This window comes from Hyaena hyaena, unplaced genomic scaffold, assembly GCF_003009895.1.
Source record: "Hyaena hyaena isolate Hyena2069 unplaced genomic scaffold, ASM300989v1 scaffold_106, whole genome shotgun sequence".
In the NCBI taxonomy this organism is placed as follows: Eukaryota; Metazoa; Chordata; class Mammalia; order Carnivora; family Hyaenidae; genus Hyaena; species Hyaena hyaena.
The window spans coordinates 1,832,691-1,848,632 of NW_024080738.1; the positions used below are offsets into that span (position 1 = coordinate 1,832,691).

General features: G+C 37.3%; 1 protein-coding gene across 1 annotated transcript in view; it reads left to right on the top strand.

The window, feature by feature from the left end:
- The window catches only part of LOC120234313 (phosphatidylinositol 3,4,5-trisphosphate 3-phosphatase TPTE2-like), a 111,256-nt gene that overhangs the window by 73,988 nt on the left and 21,326 nt on the right, over positions 1 to 15,942 (top strand). The gene's annotated exons all lie outside the window — the stretch shown is intronic.

Sequence of the window (15,942 nt, forward strand, 5' to 3'; positions counted from 1 at the left end):
TTTTTAATGTATTGGATTCAGTTTACTAAAATTTTGTTGAGGATTTTTGCATCTGTGTTCATCAGACATATCAGCCCATAGTTCTCTCTCTCTCTCTCTCTCTTTTTGTAGCACCTTTGTCTGGTTTTGGTATCAGAGTAATATTGGCCTCATAGAATAAATAAAGTTCCTAATTTCCTTCCTCTTATTGTTTTTGGAATAGTTTGAGAAGAATAGGCATATACTCTTCTTTAAATGTTTGGTAGAATTCACCTGTGAAGCCATCTGGTCCTGCGCTTTTATTTGTTGGAAGTTTTTGAATACTGATTCAACTTCATTGCTGGTAATCAGGTAAATGTATCCTATTTCTTCCTGATTCAGATTTGGAAAGTTATATATTTATAAGAATTTATGCATTTCACGTAAGTTATCCAATTTATTCACATACAATTTTTCCTAATCTCTTATAATCCTTTGTATTTCTGGAGTATTGGTTATTATTTCTCCTCTTTCATTTGTGATTTTATTGGAGTTCTCTCTCTCTGTCTGTCTCTTTCTCTCTGATGAGTCTGGCTAAAGGTTTATAGTTCTGTTGATTTTTTTTCAAATAACCAGGTCCTGCTTTCATTGATCTATTGTTTTTTAGTTTCTATTTTGTTTATTTCTGCTCTAATATTTATTATTTCCTTCCTTCTACTGGTTTAGGGTTTTGCTTATTTTTCTAAGTCTTTTAGGTATAAGTTTAGGTTGTTCATGTGAGATCTTTCTTTCTTCTTCAGGTAGACCTCTATTGCTATACACTTTCCTTTTGCTGCATCCCAAAGATTTTGGACCATTGCATTTATATTTTCATTTGTCTCCATGGATTTCTTGATTTCCTCTTTGATTTTTTGGTTGACCCATTCATGGTTTAATAGTGTGTTGTTTAACCTCCATGTGTTTGTGCTCTTTCCAGATTCCCTCTTGTGACTGACTTACAGTTTCATAGTGTATTGATCAGAAAAGATGCATCATCTGACTTCAGTCTTTTTGAACTTATTGAGTCTTGTTTTGTGACCTACCATGCGATCTATCCTGGAAAATGTTCCATGTGCACCTGAAAAGAATGTGTATTCCACTGTTTGAGGGTGGAATGTTCTGAATATATCTGTTAGGTCCAATGTGTCCAAAGCCATCCACCCCTTCCTGATTTTCTCTTTGGATGATATGTGCATCAATGTAAGTGGGATGGTAAAGCCCCATGCTATTATTATATTACTATAGATTACTTTTTTTATGTGTTATTAACTGCTTTATGTATTTGAGTGCTCTCATGCTGGATGCATAAATACTTAACAATCGTTACATCTTCTTGTTGGATTGTTCCCTTTATGATTATATAGTGCCCTTATTTGTCTCTTCTTACAGTGTTTGTTTTAAAATCTATTTTGACCCAAGGGATACAGAAATGCTGAGGCACAGGAGCACATGTACCCCAATGTTCATAGCAGCACTCTCCACAATAGCTAAAACACGGAAAGAGCCTAAGTGTCCATCAACGGACGAATGGATCAAGAAGATGTGGCTTATCTATACCATGGAATACTCCATGGCAATGAGAAACAATGAAATCTGGCCATGTGTAGCAACATGGATGGACCTTGAGGGTGTTCTGCTGAGCGAAATAAGTCAGGCAGAGAAGGACAAATATCATATGTTTGCACGTATAGGAGGATTAGGAGGAACTTGACGGAGGAACAAGGGGGAGAAGAAGGGCGGAAATGGTGGGGGAAAGGGAGAGAGGCAAACCATGAGAGACTCTTGAATGCTGACAAAAACTGAGGACTGATGGATCTGGGGGGAAGGGGGGGGATGGGCATGGAGGAGGGCACTTGTGGGGATGAGCACTGGGTATTATGTGGAAACTAATTTGACAATAAACTATTTGTAAAAAAAAATAAATAAATAAAATAAAAATTGACAGAAAATAACAGAAAAGAAAACCTGAAAAAAAAAATAAAATAAAATCTATTTTGTCCAATATGAGTATTGCTACCCCGGCTTTCTTTTCACTTCCATTTGCCTCCATCCCTTCACTTTCAATCTGCATGTGTTTTTCATTCTCCTTCTTCTTCTTTTTCTTTTTTAGAACTGTTCTTTTCCATCAACCTTATTTCCACATGCTTTTAGTTCTAACATAAATGTCATATAAGTAAAACATAGATGGGTCTTTTTATCTGTTTTGTCAGCCTATCTTTGTCTTTTTATTGGAGCATTTAGTCCATTTAAATTCAAAGTAATTATTGACAGGTATGTACTTATTGCCATTTTGTTACTTTTTAAAGTTGTTTTTGTAGTTCTTCTCTGTTCCTTTCTTCTCTTGCTCTCTTCTCACAGTTAGTTTGCTTTCTATAGTGATAAACTTGGATTCCTTTCTCTTTAGTTTTTGCATATCTGTTGTTGGTTTTTGATTTGTGGTTGCCATTAGGTTTATGCATAACATTTTATGTATATAGCAGTCTATGTTAAGTTTATGGTTAAATTTGTCATTTGAATACCACCAAATTTTTGCTCTTCTCCTCCTCCTATGTTTTAGGTACACTGTGCCATACTCTACACTCTTTTATTTTGTGAATCCTTTGAATGATTTTTATAGATACACTTAATTTTACTGCTTTTGTGCTTCTTCCTTTTCTTACTCCTGCTTATGGCCTTTCCTTTCCACTCAGAAAGTGCCCTTTAGCATTTCTTGTAGGGATGGTTTGCTGGTTATAAATTCGATTATCTTCTATTTGTCTGGGAAACTCTCACTCCTTCAATTCTGAATGATAGCCTCGCTGGTTAGAGTATTCTTGGCTGTGGGCTTTTCCTTTCTAGCACTTTGAATAAACCAAGCCTCTCCTTTCTGGCCTGCAGAGTTTCTGCTGAAAAATCAGCTGAATAAAAGCAGCAAGGTTTTTTTTTTTTTTAAGTTTATTTATTTATTTTGAGAGAGAGAACAAGTTGGGGAGGGACAGAAAGAGAGGAAGAGGGAGAAAATCCCAAGCAGGCTCCATGCTGTCAGCCTAGAGCTTGATGTGGGGTTCAAACTCATGCACAGTGAGATCATGACCTGAACCAAGATCAAGAGTCAGATATTTAACTAACTGAGCCATCCAGGTGCCCCTCTCTCAGTGCTTTTTTTTTTTTTAACTTTTTTTTTTACATTTATTCATTTTTGAGAGAGAGAGAGAGACAGGGCATGAGTGGAGGAGAGGCAGAGAGAGGAAGAACACAATCTGAAGTAGGCTCCAGGCTCCAAGCTGTGCACACAGAGCCTGACGCAAAGCTCCAGCTCACTGACCAGGAGATCATGACCTGAGCTGAAGTTGGAGGCTTAACTGACTGAGCCGCCCAGGTGCCCCTTGAGTCAGTTTTTTAAACTGATAGTGTCTTAAAAATGATTGACTTAAAGTCACTCTTACAATGTTTTTGAGTTTCTTTTTTTTTATTTTATTATTTTATTTTATTTTTTTACAAATAGTTTATTGTCAAATTAGTTTCCACATAACACTCAGTGCTCATCCCCACAAGTGCCCTCTTCCATGCCCATCCCCCCCCCCGTTTTTGAGTTTCTACTGTACAGTACTTTGCCCCCTTTTTATTTCTAATATTTATGCCTCCTCTTCTAAAAATCAGCTTTATAAGACATTTGTGTATTAGCTTTTTTGAGAAAAAATATAGTGTTTAATGTTCTTAATCATGTCTATTTTGCTTTCTGTTTCATTAAATTCTTCTTTAATACTTAATGTTTTGACTTTAGTACATTTATTTCCTTTTACTACTCTCTTGAATTGAAAACTTAGCTAATTAAATTTTAACTTTTTAGCTGTATGATCTATTAAAGTTTATGTATTTTTCTGTTAACATTACTTTATCTGACTTCCAGTTATTTTAGAGTGACTACTTTTGTTGTTTTTTTAGTTGTTTTTATAATTCATGATTCTACTACTTCTCCTAAAAATCATTCTCCTGAAAATTGTCTGATTTTTAAACACAGAGATTATAAAGAAGTGATTTTTAAACAACTGGATTATTTAAAAATTATTTATTTTAAATTCCCTAGTGCTGGAGCACCTGGGTGGCTCAGTCAGTTGTGTGTCTCTTGATTTCAGCTTGGGTCATGATTCCAGGGTCGTGGGATCAAGCCCCATGTTGTACTGAAATGTTCAACCAGATTCTGAGGGAACCAGGAAAAGGAGCTGACTAGCAACAAATAGAAATATCTTGGCTGCACTGAGGGCCCAGCTTAAGTGTTAAACTGTTCCTTTCTATCACTAGTGTGGTAAAGTTGTGTGATTCTTCTCCATCAGTTCTCTGGGTCTCTACATTTCTGGTATAGGAACAGAGCAAGTAGTTGCCTGAACTGACCCAAGGTTAGACTTTTACAGAGTGTGGGCATGGAACCCAGAAACAAGAAAGGCAATGATTTTTCAGTATTGATAAAACCAAAAGTGAAATTGTCCACCAGGCATCTAGGTGGATGAGGGGGTGGTTATGGGACTGGTCGTCATGATAAACTGAAAGACCAGATATTCATTCTATTTATGCATTTAACACCAGACACTGTGTCGTGCAGGATATGTGAAAGTGCACAAAGCTCCCATGGAGACCACAGTCTACTGTTTACAAAGAAAATGTGTATTAAATGGTGATTCATAAAATAGTAAAAAAAAAAAAAAAAAAAGAGGGTAAGAAGAATATGCAGTGGGGAAGAGGCTGCTAATTTGATATATAAATAGATGATCAAGGAAGTCTCGCCAATAAAAGGCCATACAGGGAGAGCCATGAGAACCCAAGTGCACAGAAAGTATGAAGTGTATCATGAGAATATCAAAGAAATAAATGAAATCTACCAGAACTTAGAAAAGTCACGTTTGGCCTGAGTCACCATGGCTTTTCTTCATCTGTGTGTGTATCACCAACCCTTGCAAGTATATCTGCATTCGCATTTTTGCCTGAATTAACACCAGAGCTAATGGCTTACAGTTCGGGAAATGTACCACTTCCTGATTTTCAAAGTAGGAAATGCAATCAGCTCTGAGTTCTAGCACTTCTCATGTTCTTCCCCATGGAGAGTATCCACTGATGGTGAGCAAGCCCTTGTGCAAATTTATTCATTCAGGAATTTTAAGTTTTCTACGATGTAAGTGCATGGGCCCTTTAACTGAGATTTTTCACCGATTCTTTAGCTGTGTTTGACAGAGGTCTTTTACCAGTGTTTACTCCTTTCAATTACATTTTTTTTTTCCTGTCTGCAAGACTGAGGGGGAAAAAGGTTGAAGAGTTCCAGTTATCAAAACATAATGATTCTCTTGTTGGGATGAGCACTGAGTGCTATATGTAGGGGATGGATCACTGAATTCTACTCCTGAAAACATTGCACTATATGCTCACCAACTTGGATGTAATTTAAAAACAAACAAACAAATATTTAAAAAAGAAAAAACGTAATGATTAAAAGCATAGGCTTTGAAATAAAATATCTGTGTTCACATCTGAACTATGCCATTGAATAATTGTCTGGCATTGCATGAATTATTTAAAATCTCCCTGCCTTTGTTTTCTAATATGTAAAGTGTGGTGATAATACGAACCTCCTAGTCATACTGTGCAGATTAAATAAAATGTGGAAAGTACTAGACAAGAGGTGGCGATGGCTCAATAATATTGGCCATGATTATTATCCCTCAGCCATAAACGTATCAACTTTCAACAGGAAACTTATCTTAAGTCTTTTTCTCGTATGTGTGCAATCAGCGTGTTTTTATTTAAATAATAGAGGTGAATGTCTAAGCTTCTCTAGCTCTTTCAAAGTGGTTTAATGGATGCTACAAAGTACATCTTTATTTGAGATATTATATCAAATGAAGCACTGTATCAAACTGACAAAAGGCTATTTTGGCCTGAATATCTTGAATAAGACACTCTTTTAGTTACATTTTTTTCTTTTAGTGTTTACATTAGCTTCAGGAATACAACATACTGATTTCGGCAAGTGTATACGTTATGCTATGTTTGTCACAAGTGTAGCTAGCTACCATCTGTCACAATACGATGCTGTTAAAATACTGTTGGCTGTATTCCCTATGCCGTGCACTTTATCCTGTCACTTATTCATTTCATAAGTGGAAACCTGTACCTGCTACGGGAAACCTTTGCTTTCCCTTTACTCCCTCTTTTCTGGAAACCATCATTTTGTTCTCTGTATTTATGAGTCTGTTCTACTTTACATTCATTCATTTATGTTTTGTGTTTTAGACTCCGCACATAAATGAAATTATATGGCAATTGTCTTTCTCTGTGTGATTGATTTCACTAAGCATGATACACTCTAAGTCCGACCATATTGTTGCAAATGGCAAGATCTTCCTTTTATGACCAGATAATGTTCCATTGTATGTTTATATCACCTCTTAATCCATTTATTACGGATGGATACTTGAGTTGCTTCCATATCTTGGCTATTGTAAATAATGCTAAAATAAACATAAGGGTGCACCAGTGTTTATAGCAGCACTATCAACAATAAATCAAACCAAATCATGGAAAGAACCCAAATGTCCATCGACTGATGAATGGATTAAGATGTGGTGTGTGTGTGTGTGTGTGTGTGTGTGTGTGTGTGTGTATGTATACTATATACATATTTTTTTCTATGTAAAATAGAATATTACTCAGTGATCTAAAAGAATGAAATCTTGCTATTTGCAACAATGTGGTTGGAACTAGACTGTGTTATGCTAAGTGAAATAAGTCAGGGAAAGACAAATCTCATATGATTTCACTCATATGTGGAATTTAAGAAACAAAACAGATGAACATAGGGGAAGGGAAGGAAAAACAAGGTAAAAACAGAGAGGGAGGTAAACCATTAGAGACTCTCAAATACAGAGAACACACTGAGGGTTGGTGGAGGGGAGGTGGATGGGGGGATGGGCTAACTGGGTGATGGGCATTGAGGAGGGCACTCATTGGGATATGCACTGAGGGTTATATATAAGGTATGAATCTCTGGGTTCTACTCCTGAAACCAATACTGCATGATCTGTTAACTCACTTGAATTTAAATAAATAAATTTAAAAAATAAAACACAGGGTTGCATGTATTTTAAAGTTAGTGTTTTTGTGTTCTTTGAGGAAATACCCAGAAGCAGAATTACTGGATCATATGGTAATTCTGTTTTTAATTGAGGAACCTCCATACTGTTTTTCACAGTGGCTGCACCAACTTACATTCTCACCCACAGTGCACAAGGATTCCTTTTTCTCCACATTCTTGCTGACACTTGTTATTTTTTTCTTTTTGATTCTAGCCACTCTGACAGGTATAAGGCGATATCTTATTGTGGTTTTGATTTGGATTTCCCTGATGATGAGTGTCTCTTCATGTGTCTACTGGCCATCTGTAGGTCTTTTTGGAAAAATATCTATTCGGGTTCTCTATCTCTTGTTTAATCAGATTGTGGTTGGTTTTGTTTTGTTGTTGAGTTGTTTAAGTTCTTTATGCATTTTGGGTTTTAACCCCTTATCAGATAACATCATTTGCAAATATCTCCTTCCCTTCAGTAGGTTGGCTTTTCAATTTGTTGATTATTTCCTTCACTATGGAAGTTCTTTTTATCTTGGTTTAATCCCAATAGTTTTGTTTGTTTTTTGGTTTTAGGGGTTTTTTTCTTCTAAGATTTTATTTAAATTCAAGTTAGTTAACATATAGTGTAGTATTGGTATCAGGAATAGTGTTTAGTGATAGCTTTTGTTTCCCTTGGCTCGGAGACAAATGTAGAAAAATGTTGTTGAAGGCAATGTCAGAGGGCTTACTGCTTACATTTTCTGCGAGGAGTTTTACAGTTTCAGGTCTCACATTTAGGTCTTTAATCCATTTTGAGTTTAATTTTGTGTGTGGTGTAAGAAAGTGGTCCAGTTTCATTCTTCTGCATGTAGCTATGGAGTTTTCCCAACAGTATTTGTTGAAGAGATTAGACTCTCTTTTTCCCATTGTATATTTTTGCTTCATTTGTCATTAATTATGCGACCCTATGAGATGGGTTTATCTCGGCTCTTTTCTTTCTGTTCTATTGGTTTATGTGTCTATTTTTGTGCCAGCACCATACTGCCTTAGTTAGTACAGCTTTATAGTATATCGTGAAATCTATATCTCCAGCTTTGTTGTTTCTCAAGATTGCTTTAGCTATTCAAGGTCTTCTGTGGTTCTGTACAAATTTTAGGGTTATTTGCTCTATTTCTGTGAAAAAATGTTATTGGTATTTTGATAGGGATTACATTAAATCTGTAGATTGCTTTGGGTACTCTGGGCATTCTAACAGTATTAATTTTTCCACTCTATGAGTATAGATTATCTTTCCAATTGTTAGTGGTATCCTCAGTTTCTTTCATCAGTATTTTATAGTTTTCAGAGTGCAGATCTTTCACCTCCTTGGTTAAGTCTATTCCCAGTATTTTTAAAAATTATTTTTGATGCAATTGTAAATAAAATTGTTTTCTTAATTTCTCTTCCTGCTTCTTTGTTATTAGGGTATATAAGCACAACTAATTTCTGTGTATTAATTTTGTATCTCTGCAATCTTACTGAATTCATTTATCAGTTATATAGTTTTTTGATGGGATCTTTAGGATTTTCTGTATATGGTATCATGTCACCTGCAAATAATGACAGTTTTACTTCTTCCTTACCAATTTGGATGCCTTTTATTTGTATTCTATCTGATTTCTGTGCCTAGGACTTCCAGTACTATGCTGAATAAAAGTGGCAAAAGTAGACATCCATGTCTTGTTCCTGATAGAGGGAAAACTCTCAGACTTTTACCATTGAGTATAAGGTTAGCTGTGGGTTGTCCATATATGGCCTTTATTATGTTTAGGCATGTTTCTTCTAAACTCACTTCGTTGAAGTTTTTATTATGAATAAATGCTAAATTGTGTCAAATGCTTTTCCTATATCTATTGAGATGATTTTGATTTTAATTCTTTGTTTTGTTGGTGTGGTGTATCATGTTGACTGATTACCAAATATTGAACCATCTTTGCATCCCCAGAATAAATCTCACTTGATTGTGGTGAATGATCCTTTCAATGTATTGTTCAATACAGGTTGCTAGTATTTTGTTGAGGATCTCTGCATCTCTGTTCATCAGAGATATTGGCCTTGTAATTTTGTTTTCTTTTTCTTTTTCTTTTTCTTTTCTTTTTTATTTTGTTTGTCTGGTTTTGGTATCAGGGTAATGCTGGCTTTATAGTATATATTTGGAAAGTTTCCTTCCTCTACTATTTTTGGGGATAGATTGAGGAAAATAAACATTAACATTTCTGTAAAAGGTTAGTGGAATTTACCTGTGAATCCTTCTGGCTCTAGACTTTAGTTTGTTGGGTAGGTTTTTTTTTTTTTTTTTTTTTTACCAATTCAATTTAGTTACTTATAACCAGTCTGTTTAGATTTTCTTTTTCTTCCTCCTCCAGCTTTAGAAGGTGGCATGTTTCTAGGAATTTATTTCAGTTCTTCTAGATTAAATTGTTGACATATAATTTTTTTGTAATCCTCTTATAATTCTTTATATCTCTGTGGTGTCGATTGTTACTACCCTTTTGTTTCTGACTTTATTCATTTGGGTCCTATCTCTTTCTCGAAAAGTCTAGATAAAGTTTTGTCAATTTTGTTTATCATTTTAGGGAAGTAGCTCTCCGTTTCATTGATTTTTTTTCTATTCTTTTTAGTATCTATTTTATTTATTTTTTTCAAACCTTTATTATGTCATTTCTTCTATTAGCTTTGTGCTTGTTTGTTCTTTTTCTAACTCCTTAGGCATAAGGTTAGGTTATTTATTTTAGATTTTTCTTATTTCTGAAGGTATATTTGTATTGCTATAGACTTCTCTCCTAGCACTGCTTTTGCTGCATCCCAAAGATCTGGGACTGTTGTGTTTTCATTTTTTTGTCTCCATGAATCTTATTTCTCCTTTGGTTTCTTCATTGACCCATTGGTTGTTTAGTAACATGTTATTTTTGCCTCCATATGTTTGTGTTTTTCCACTTTCTTTTCTATAACTGATTTCTAGTTTCATACTGATGTGGTCTAAAGGATGCATGATGTGAGTTCTGTCTTCTTAAGTTTATTGAGGTTTTGTGTGTGTGTGTGTGTGTGTGTGTGTGTGTGTGTGTGTGTGTGTGTGGTGCCTAATATGAGATCTATTCTGGAGAATTTCCCATGTGTATTTGAAAAGAATGTGTATTCTGTTGATTTTGGATGGAATGGTCTATATATCTGATAAGTCCATTTAGTCAAATAATGTCATTCAAAGATACTGGATTTTTTTTTAAGCATTTTTTGCTTGGTTATTCACTCCATCAATGTAGGTGTTAAAGTCTCCTATTAGTACTGTATACCTATCAGTTTATCCCTTTACGTCCGTTAATGTTTGCTTTATCTATTTAGGAGCTCCAATATTGGGTGCGTGGATATTTACAATTGTTATATCCTCTTGCTGGATTGATTCCTTTATAATTACATAATGCCTTTTTTCTGTGTATTCTTACAGTGTTTATTTTAATGTCTCTATTGTCTGGTATAAGTATGGCTACCCGAGCTTTTTTGTTTTTTTCATTTCCATTTGCACAGGATATTTTTTCTATCTTTTGGTTGCCAGTCTGTATGTGACTTTTGGTCTGAACTGAGTCCCTCGTAGGTAGCATATAGATATGTCTGGTTTTTCCATTCTGTTACCCTGTCACTTTTGATGGGAGCATTTAGGTCATTTATATTTACAGTAATTATTGATAGGCATGTACTTATTGCCATTTTTAAAAAATTTAGTTATTTTTATAGTATTCTCTGTTCCTTTCTTCTTTTGTTTCTCTTTCCTATGATTATGACTTCTTAGTGTTATGCTTAACTTTCTCTTTAAAAAATTTTTTTTTAATGTTTACTTATTTTTGAGAGAGAGAGAGAGAGACAGAGCACTTGTGGGGGAGGGGCAGAGAGTGATGGAGACACAGAATCCAAAGCAGGCTCCAGGCTCTGAGCTGTCAGCACAGAGCCTGCCACAGGGTTCAAACCCATGAGCTATGAGATCATGACCTGATCCCAGGTCAGATGCTTAACTGACTGAGCCACCCAAGTGTCCCTTGCCCTCTTCCTCTTTATTTTTTGTGTATCTATTATAGGTTTGGAGGTTGTAGTTACCATGAGGTTCACATGTAACATCCCAAGTGTGTAACGGTCTGTATTAAGCTGAGGGCCACTTAAGTTCAAACACATTCTACAAGAACATTTTTACTCCTCACTCCATGTTTTATGTGTATGTTATCATATTTATAACTTTTTACTCATATTCTTCTAATTATTGTCTTTTTCTCTTCCACTTAAGTCCCTTTAATATTTCGTGTAAGGCCAGTTTAGTGGTGATGTACTCCTTTAACTTTTGTTTACCTGAGAACCTCTCTGTTTCTCATTCAATTCTGAATGATAATCTTGCTGGGTGGAATATTCTTGGTTGTAGGTTTTTTTCCTTCCAGCTTTTGGAAAATATCATGTCATTCCCTTCTGGTTTGTACAAATTTTCTGCCAAAAAATCAGCCTTATAGAGTTTCCCTTGTACATAACTTTTTGCTTCTTTCTTGCTGCTTTTAAAATTCTCTTTAGGGATGCCTGGATGGCTCAGTTGGTTAAGCATCCAATTTCGGTTCAGGTGATGATCTCATGGTTTGTGGGTTCGTGCCCTGCATCAGGCTGAGTACTGACAGCTAGCTCAGAGCCTGGAGCCTGCTTCAGATTCTGTATCTCCCTCTCTCTCTGACCCTCCTCTGCTCATGCTCTCACTCTCTCTCTCAGAAATAAATATTAAAAAATTTTTAATAAAATAAAATTCTCTTCATATTTTTTAAAGTTTATTTTTGAGAAAGAGAGAGAGAGAGAGAGAGAGAGAGAGAGCATGAGCAGGGAAGGGGCAGAGAGAAGGAGACAGAGGATCCAAAGCGGGCTCCATGCTGACAGCAGAGAGCCTGATGTGGGGCTCAGAACTCCTGAACCGTGAAACCATGACCTGAGCTGAAGTCAGATGCTCAGCCAACTGAAGCTACCCAGGTGCCTCTAAAAATTCTCTCTTTAACGTTCAACATTTTAATTATTATGTGCTGTGATGTGGACCTCTTTGGGTTCATCTTGTTTGGAATTCTCTGTGCTTCCTGGACCTAGATGTCTGTTTTGTGGCTCCAATTAAGATTTTCAGCTCATATTTTTAAATAAGTTTTCTGCCTCTTTCTATTCTCTTCCTGGGTCACCAAAATGTGAATGTTTTCTTGTTGTCGTCAAACGGATCCCTTAACCTACTCATTTTTTTTTTTTTAATTCTCCTAATTGCTGTTCAGCATGCGTGTTTTCCATTACCATGTCCTCCGGGCCACTGATTTGTTGTTCTGCATCTGCTAATCTTCTGTTGATTCCCAGTAGTGTATTTTTCATTTCAGTTATTGTGTTTTCAACTCGAGTGTGTACTTTTTTGCATTCTTGCTCTTTGTTGAAGTTATCATAGAGTTCTTCCACTCTTCTCTCCAGTCCAATAAGTATCTTTAAGATCATGACTTTAAACTCTTTATCAGGCATGTTGCTTATAACTGTTTCATTTAGTTCTTTTTCCAAGGTTTTGTCTTACTCTTTTATTTAGAGCATGTTCCTCTGTCTCCTCATTTTACTTGACTTTCTGTGTGTGTTTCCATGAATTAGGCAGCACAGCTACTTCTTCTAAACTTTGAAGGGATGGTCTTGTGTATGGCCATTCCCTGTGTAGACTGTGTGTGCCTGGTGACTTTGGCTGACTGGAGCCGTGAAGGGCCTGGGCTGTGGGTCCCAGGACACTCCATGCCAGAATGTCCTAGAAGGATGGCCAGCGCTATTGTAGACCTTGGCCAGGGCAGACCCTGGGCTCCCTGCACAGAGGGCATCCTGTCAGAATGGCTGAAGCTGAAGCCGGTGCAATCTGAGGGACCCTGGGGCCGTCCATGTAGAAGGTGCCCTGGTGGAGTGGCTGGAGCTGAGGCACAGGCTGGGGGTCCCGGGGTACTCCATGTATGGGGCACCCTGGTGGGGTGGCTGGAGTTAAGGCGGCACGCAGGCCAGGGGCACTCTTCACAGGAGAGGCCCTAACAGGGCAGCTGCCTTGCGTCAGGAACATTACCTCAGTCTCTGCTTACAAATGTGAGAATATGGAGTATAAATTGTACGTTGTCAGGAGGGTGATGAATGCAGCTGAGAAAGAATAAAGTTTAAGGATTGTTATAAAAGATCATATAAATTAGCATTAAGATGTCTTTGACAATGTGACAATGTGAAACAATGTTGCTTGAATCTGCAGAACCTCAGTTTCTCCCTCCTTACCCAACGTATTTACCTCACAAAATTGTGGTAACGATTATATGAGATCTGCAAAGTATTACCCAAGTGTTAGTTGTAATTATGAACACCAGCAGTGTATTGTACTTCGGGATGCAAGATGCTTCTGCTGACTTCCGGATAACAAAAGCTTTCTCGCAGACTTCCCTCGAACCAGCTTGGTGAATATTCTCCAGTCCCTTTATACACACACCTGTGGGGTTTCTTGGCATCTGGAACACTTGCAGTTAGTAAGCTTCAATTTAGCGTGCCTGCCTGTTTCTTCTTCTGGTGGAAGAAGAAGGAGAAACACACTTCTTCTTCCTCTTTCTTTCTGTCACTTCTACTTGTTGTTATACTTATGTCAAAGACTTAATTAAATATTATGTAGATCTGTAAAATATCAGAGTGAACACAAAGCTGTAATTTCATGAGCCCTTAGTTGAATGTTTCAAGACGGTTCAATGAAGTTGAGCGGCTACAATCAAAACTGCAGCTGATTTAAATGCAAGTAAGATTAGGGGGGGGCTGGGTGGCTCAGTAAGCTAAGCATCCAACTCTTAATTTCAGCCCAGGTCTTATGATTTCATGGTTATGGGATCGAGCCCTGCACGGGCTGACTGCGTGGAGACTGCCTGGGATCCTCCGTCTCCCCTTCTCTCTCTCTGCTCCTCCCCCGGCCCCTCCCTCTCTCTCAAAATAAACAAACTTAACAAAATGCAAGTAAGACTAATATAAAACACCGGGAGAAAAACCCCAGCAGTAAAATCTAAGAAGCTTCTCTATCTAGATTGCTTTAAAGAATCTTACACTAGGAATTCTAGATGATGCAGTGGTTTATACCACAGGCCTGGCCTTTCCAAGAAAGAAACCCAGCTGGGGAGACTCATATTTAAAACGTTAAAACCTCTGCCCAGTATCAGAAGTTCAGTGACTAAGTGTATGTTTATGTTTTAAGTTAAAATAAAGCATTAAAGGTAAGGATGTATCATTTTCATGATTTCCTGCTGTACCTGACTAGACGGGGTGAGAGGGCATCTACCATGTGGTTGTACATAGCCACACAGGACATGCAGTCCCCAAAAGTGTTTTTCAAGTGGGAAAATACCAGGTAGAGACACCCAGAGGTGTCCTCCAGAATTGAAATGTCAACAGTCTATACCACTGGGAGCTGGGTGTTAATAGTCAGGATTTCCTTTAGCAAGAAGCCTTGATGTATCATAGCATTGGGTGGTACAGAGTCTTTTCTGTGGGGTACTCGGTGGCTCGGTTGGTTGAGCATCTGACTCTTGATTTCAGCTCAGGTCATGATCCTAGGGCTGTGGCATCAAGCCCCAAACACAGCATGGAGCCTGCTTAAGATTCTCTCTCTTTTTCTTTCTCTCTCTCTCTTTCCTTCCTTCCCTCCCTCTGCCCTTCTCCCCAACTTGTGCTCTGTCTCTAAAATAAAATTTAGGGGCGTCTGGGTGGCTCAGTCAGTTAAGTGTCTGACTTCGGCTCAGGTCATGATCTCACGGTTCGTGGGTTCAAGCCCTGTGTCGGGCTCTGTGCTGACAGCCAGCTCAGAGCCTGGAGACTGCTTCAGATTCTGTACCTCCCTCTCTCTCTGACCCTCCCCTGCTCGTTCTCTCTCTCTCTCTCAGAAATAAATAAAACATTGAAAAAAATTTTAAATAAAATTTAAAAGTATATAAGTCTTTTTTTCGAAGTACTTGGCTTTAGAATGTTTTTCAAACTATGAGCTGTAAAATAAGTTTAGTTAATTAAAAAGAATAGAATAGAAAATAGAATGTATCTCAACTTAAAAAGGGAAGTTTGAAATTATATGAAGTAAGTTCAGCACATACTAGCTGAGACAAAAGCTATAAGTAACTGTAGAAATAAAAGAAGCAACATATTTTTTAAATCAAATTTTTATAGCAGGACAAAAATATAAATTAGAATAAAACATAAGAAACTTTGAGGATGAAATGACCTGAAGTCAAGGGTTTGCTTTAAAATGTTATAGAAGAGGGGCACCTGAGTGGCTTAGTCCATTAAGCATCTGACTTCAGCTCAGGTCATGATCCCACATTCTGTGGATTTGAGTCCCGCATCGGGGTCTGTGCTGACAGCTCAGAGCCTGGAGCCTGCTTCGGATTCTGTGTCTCCCTCTCTCTCTGCCTGTCACCTACTCATGCTCTGCCTGTCTATCTCTCAAAAATGAATCAACACTTAAAAAAAATAAAAAAAAATAAAATGCTATAGAAAAAAAGAAGAAAACCAGGGAGAGAAGGAATAAGGGAGGGAAGAGGAGAGAGAAAAGTACAGCAAAATAAACTCTGGGGAACAGATATATGGGGGTTCATTATACTGTTCTCTTTCTTATATGTTTGGTAACACACTTAAAAATAGGGGTGCCTGCCTATTGAGCTCAGTCAGTTGAGCGTCTGACTTCAGGTCAGGTCATGATCTTGCAGTTCTCGAGCTGCGCTGACAGCTCAGAGCCCAGCAGTAGTGACTCGAACAGTGCACATGTGCATCCGTGCACACAGGACAGAACTCCACGTACAATCCCAGAGCAG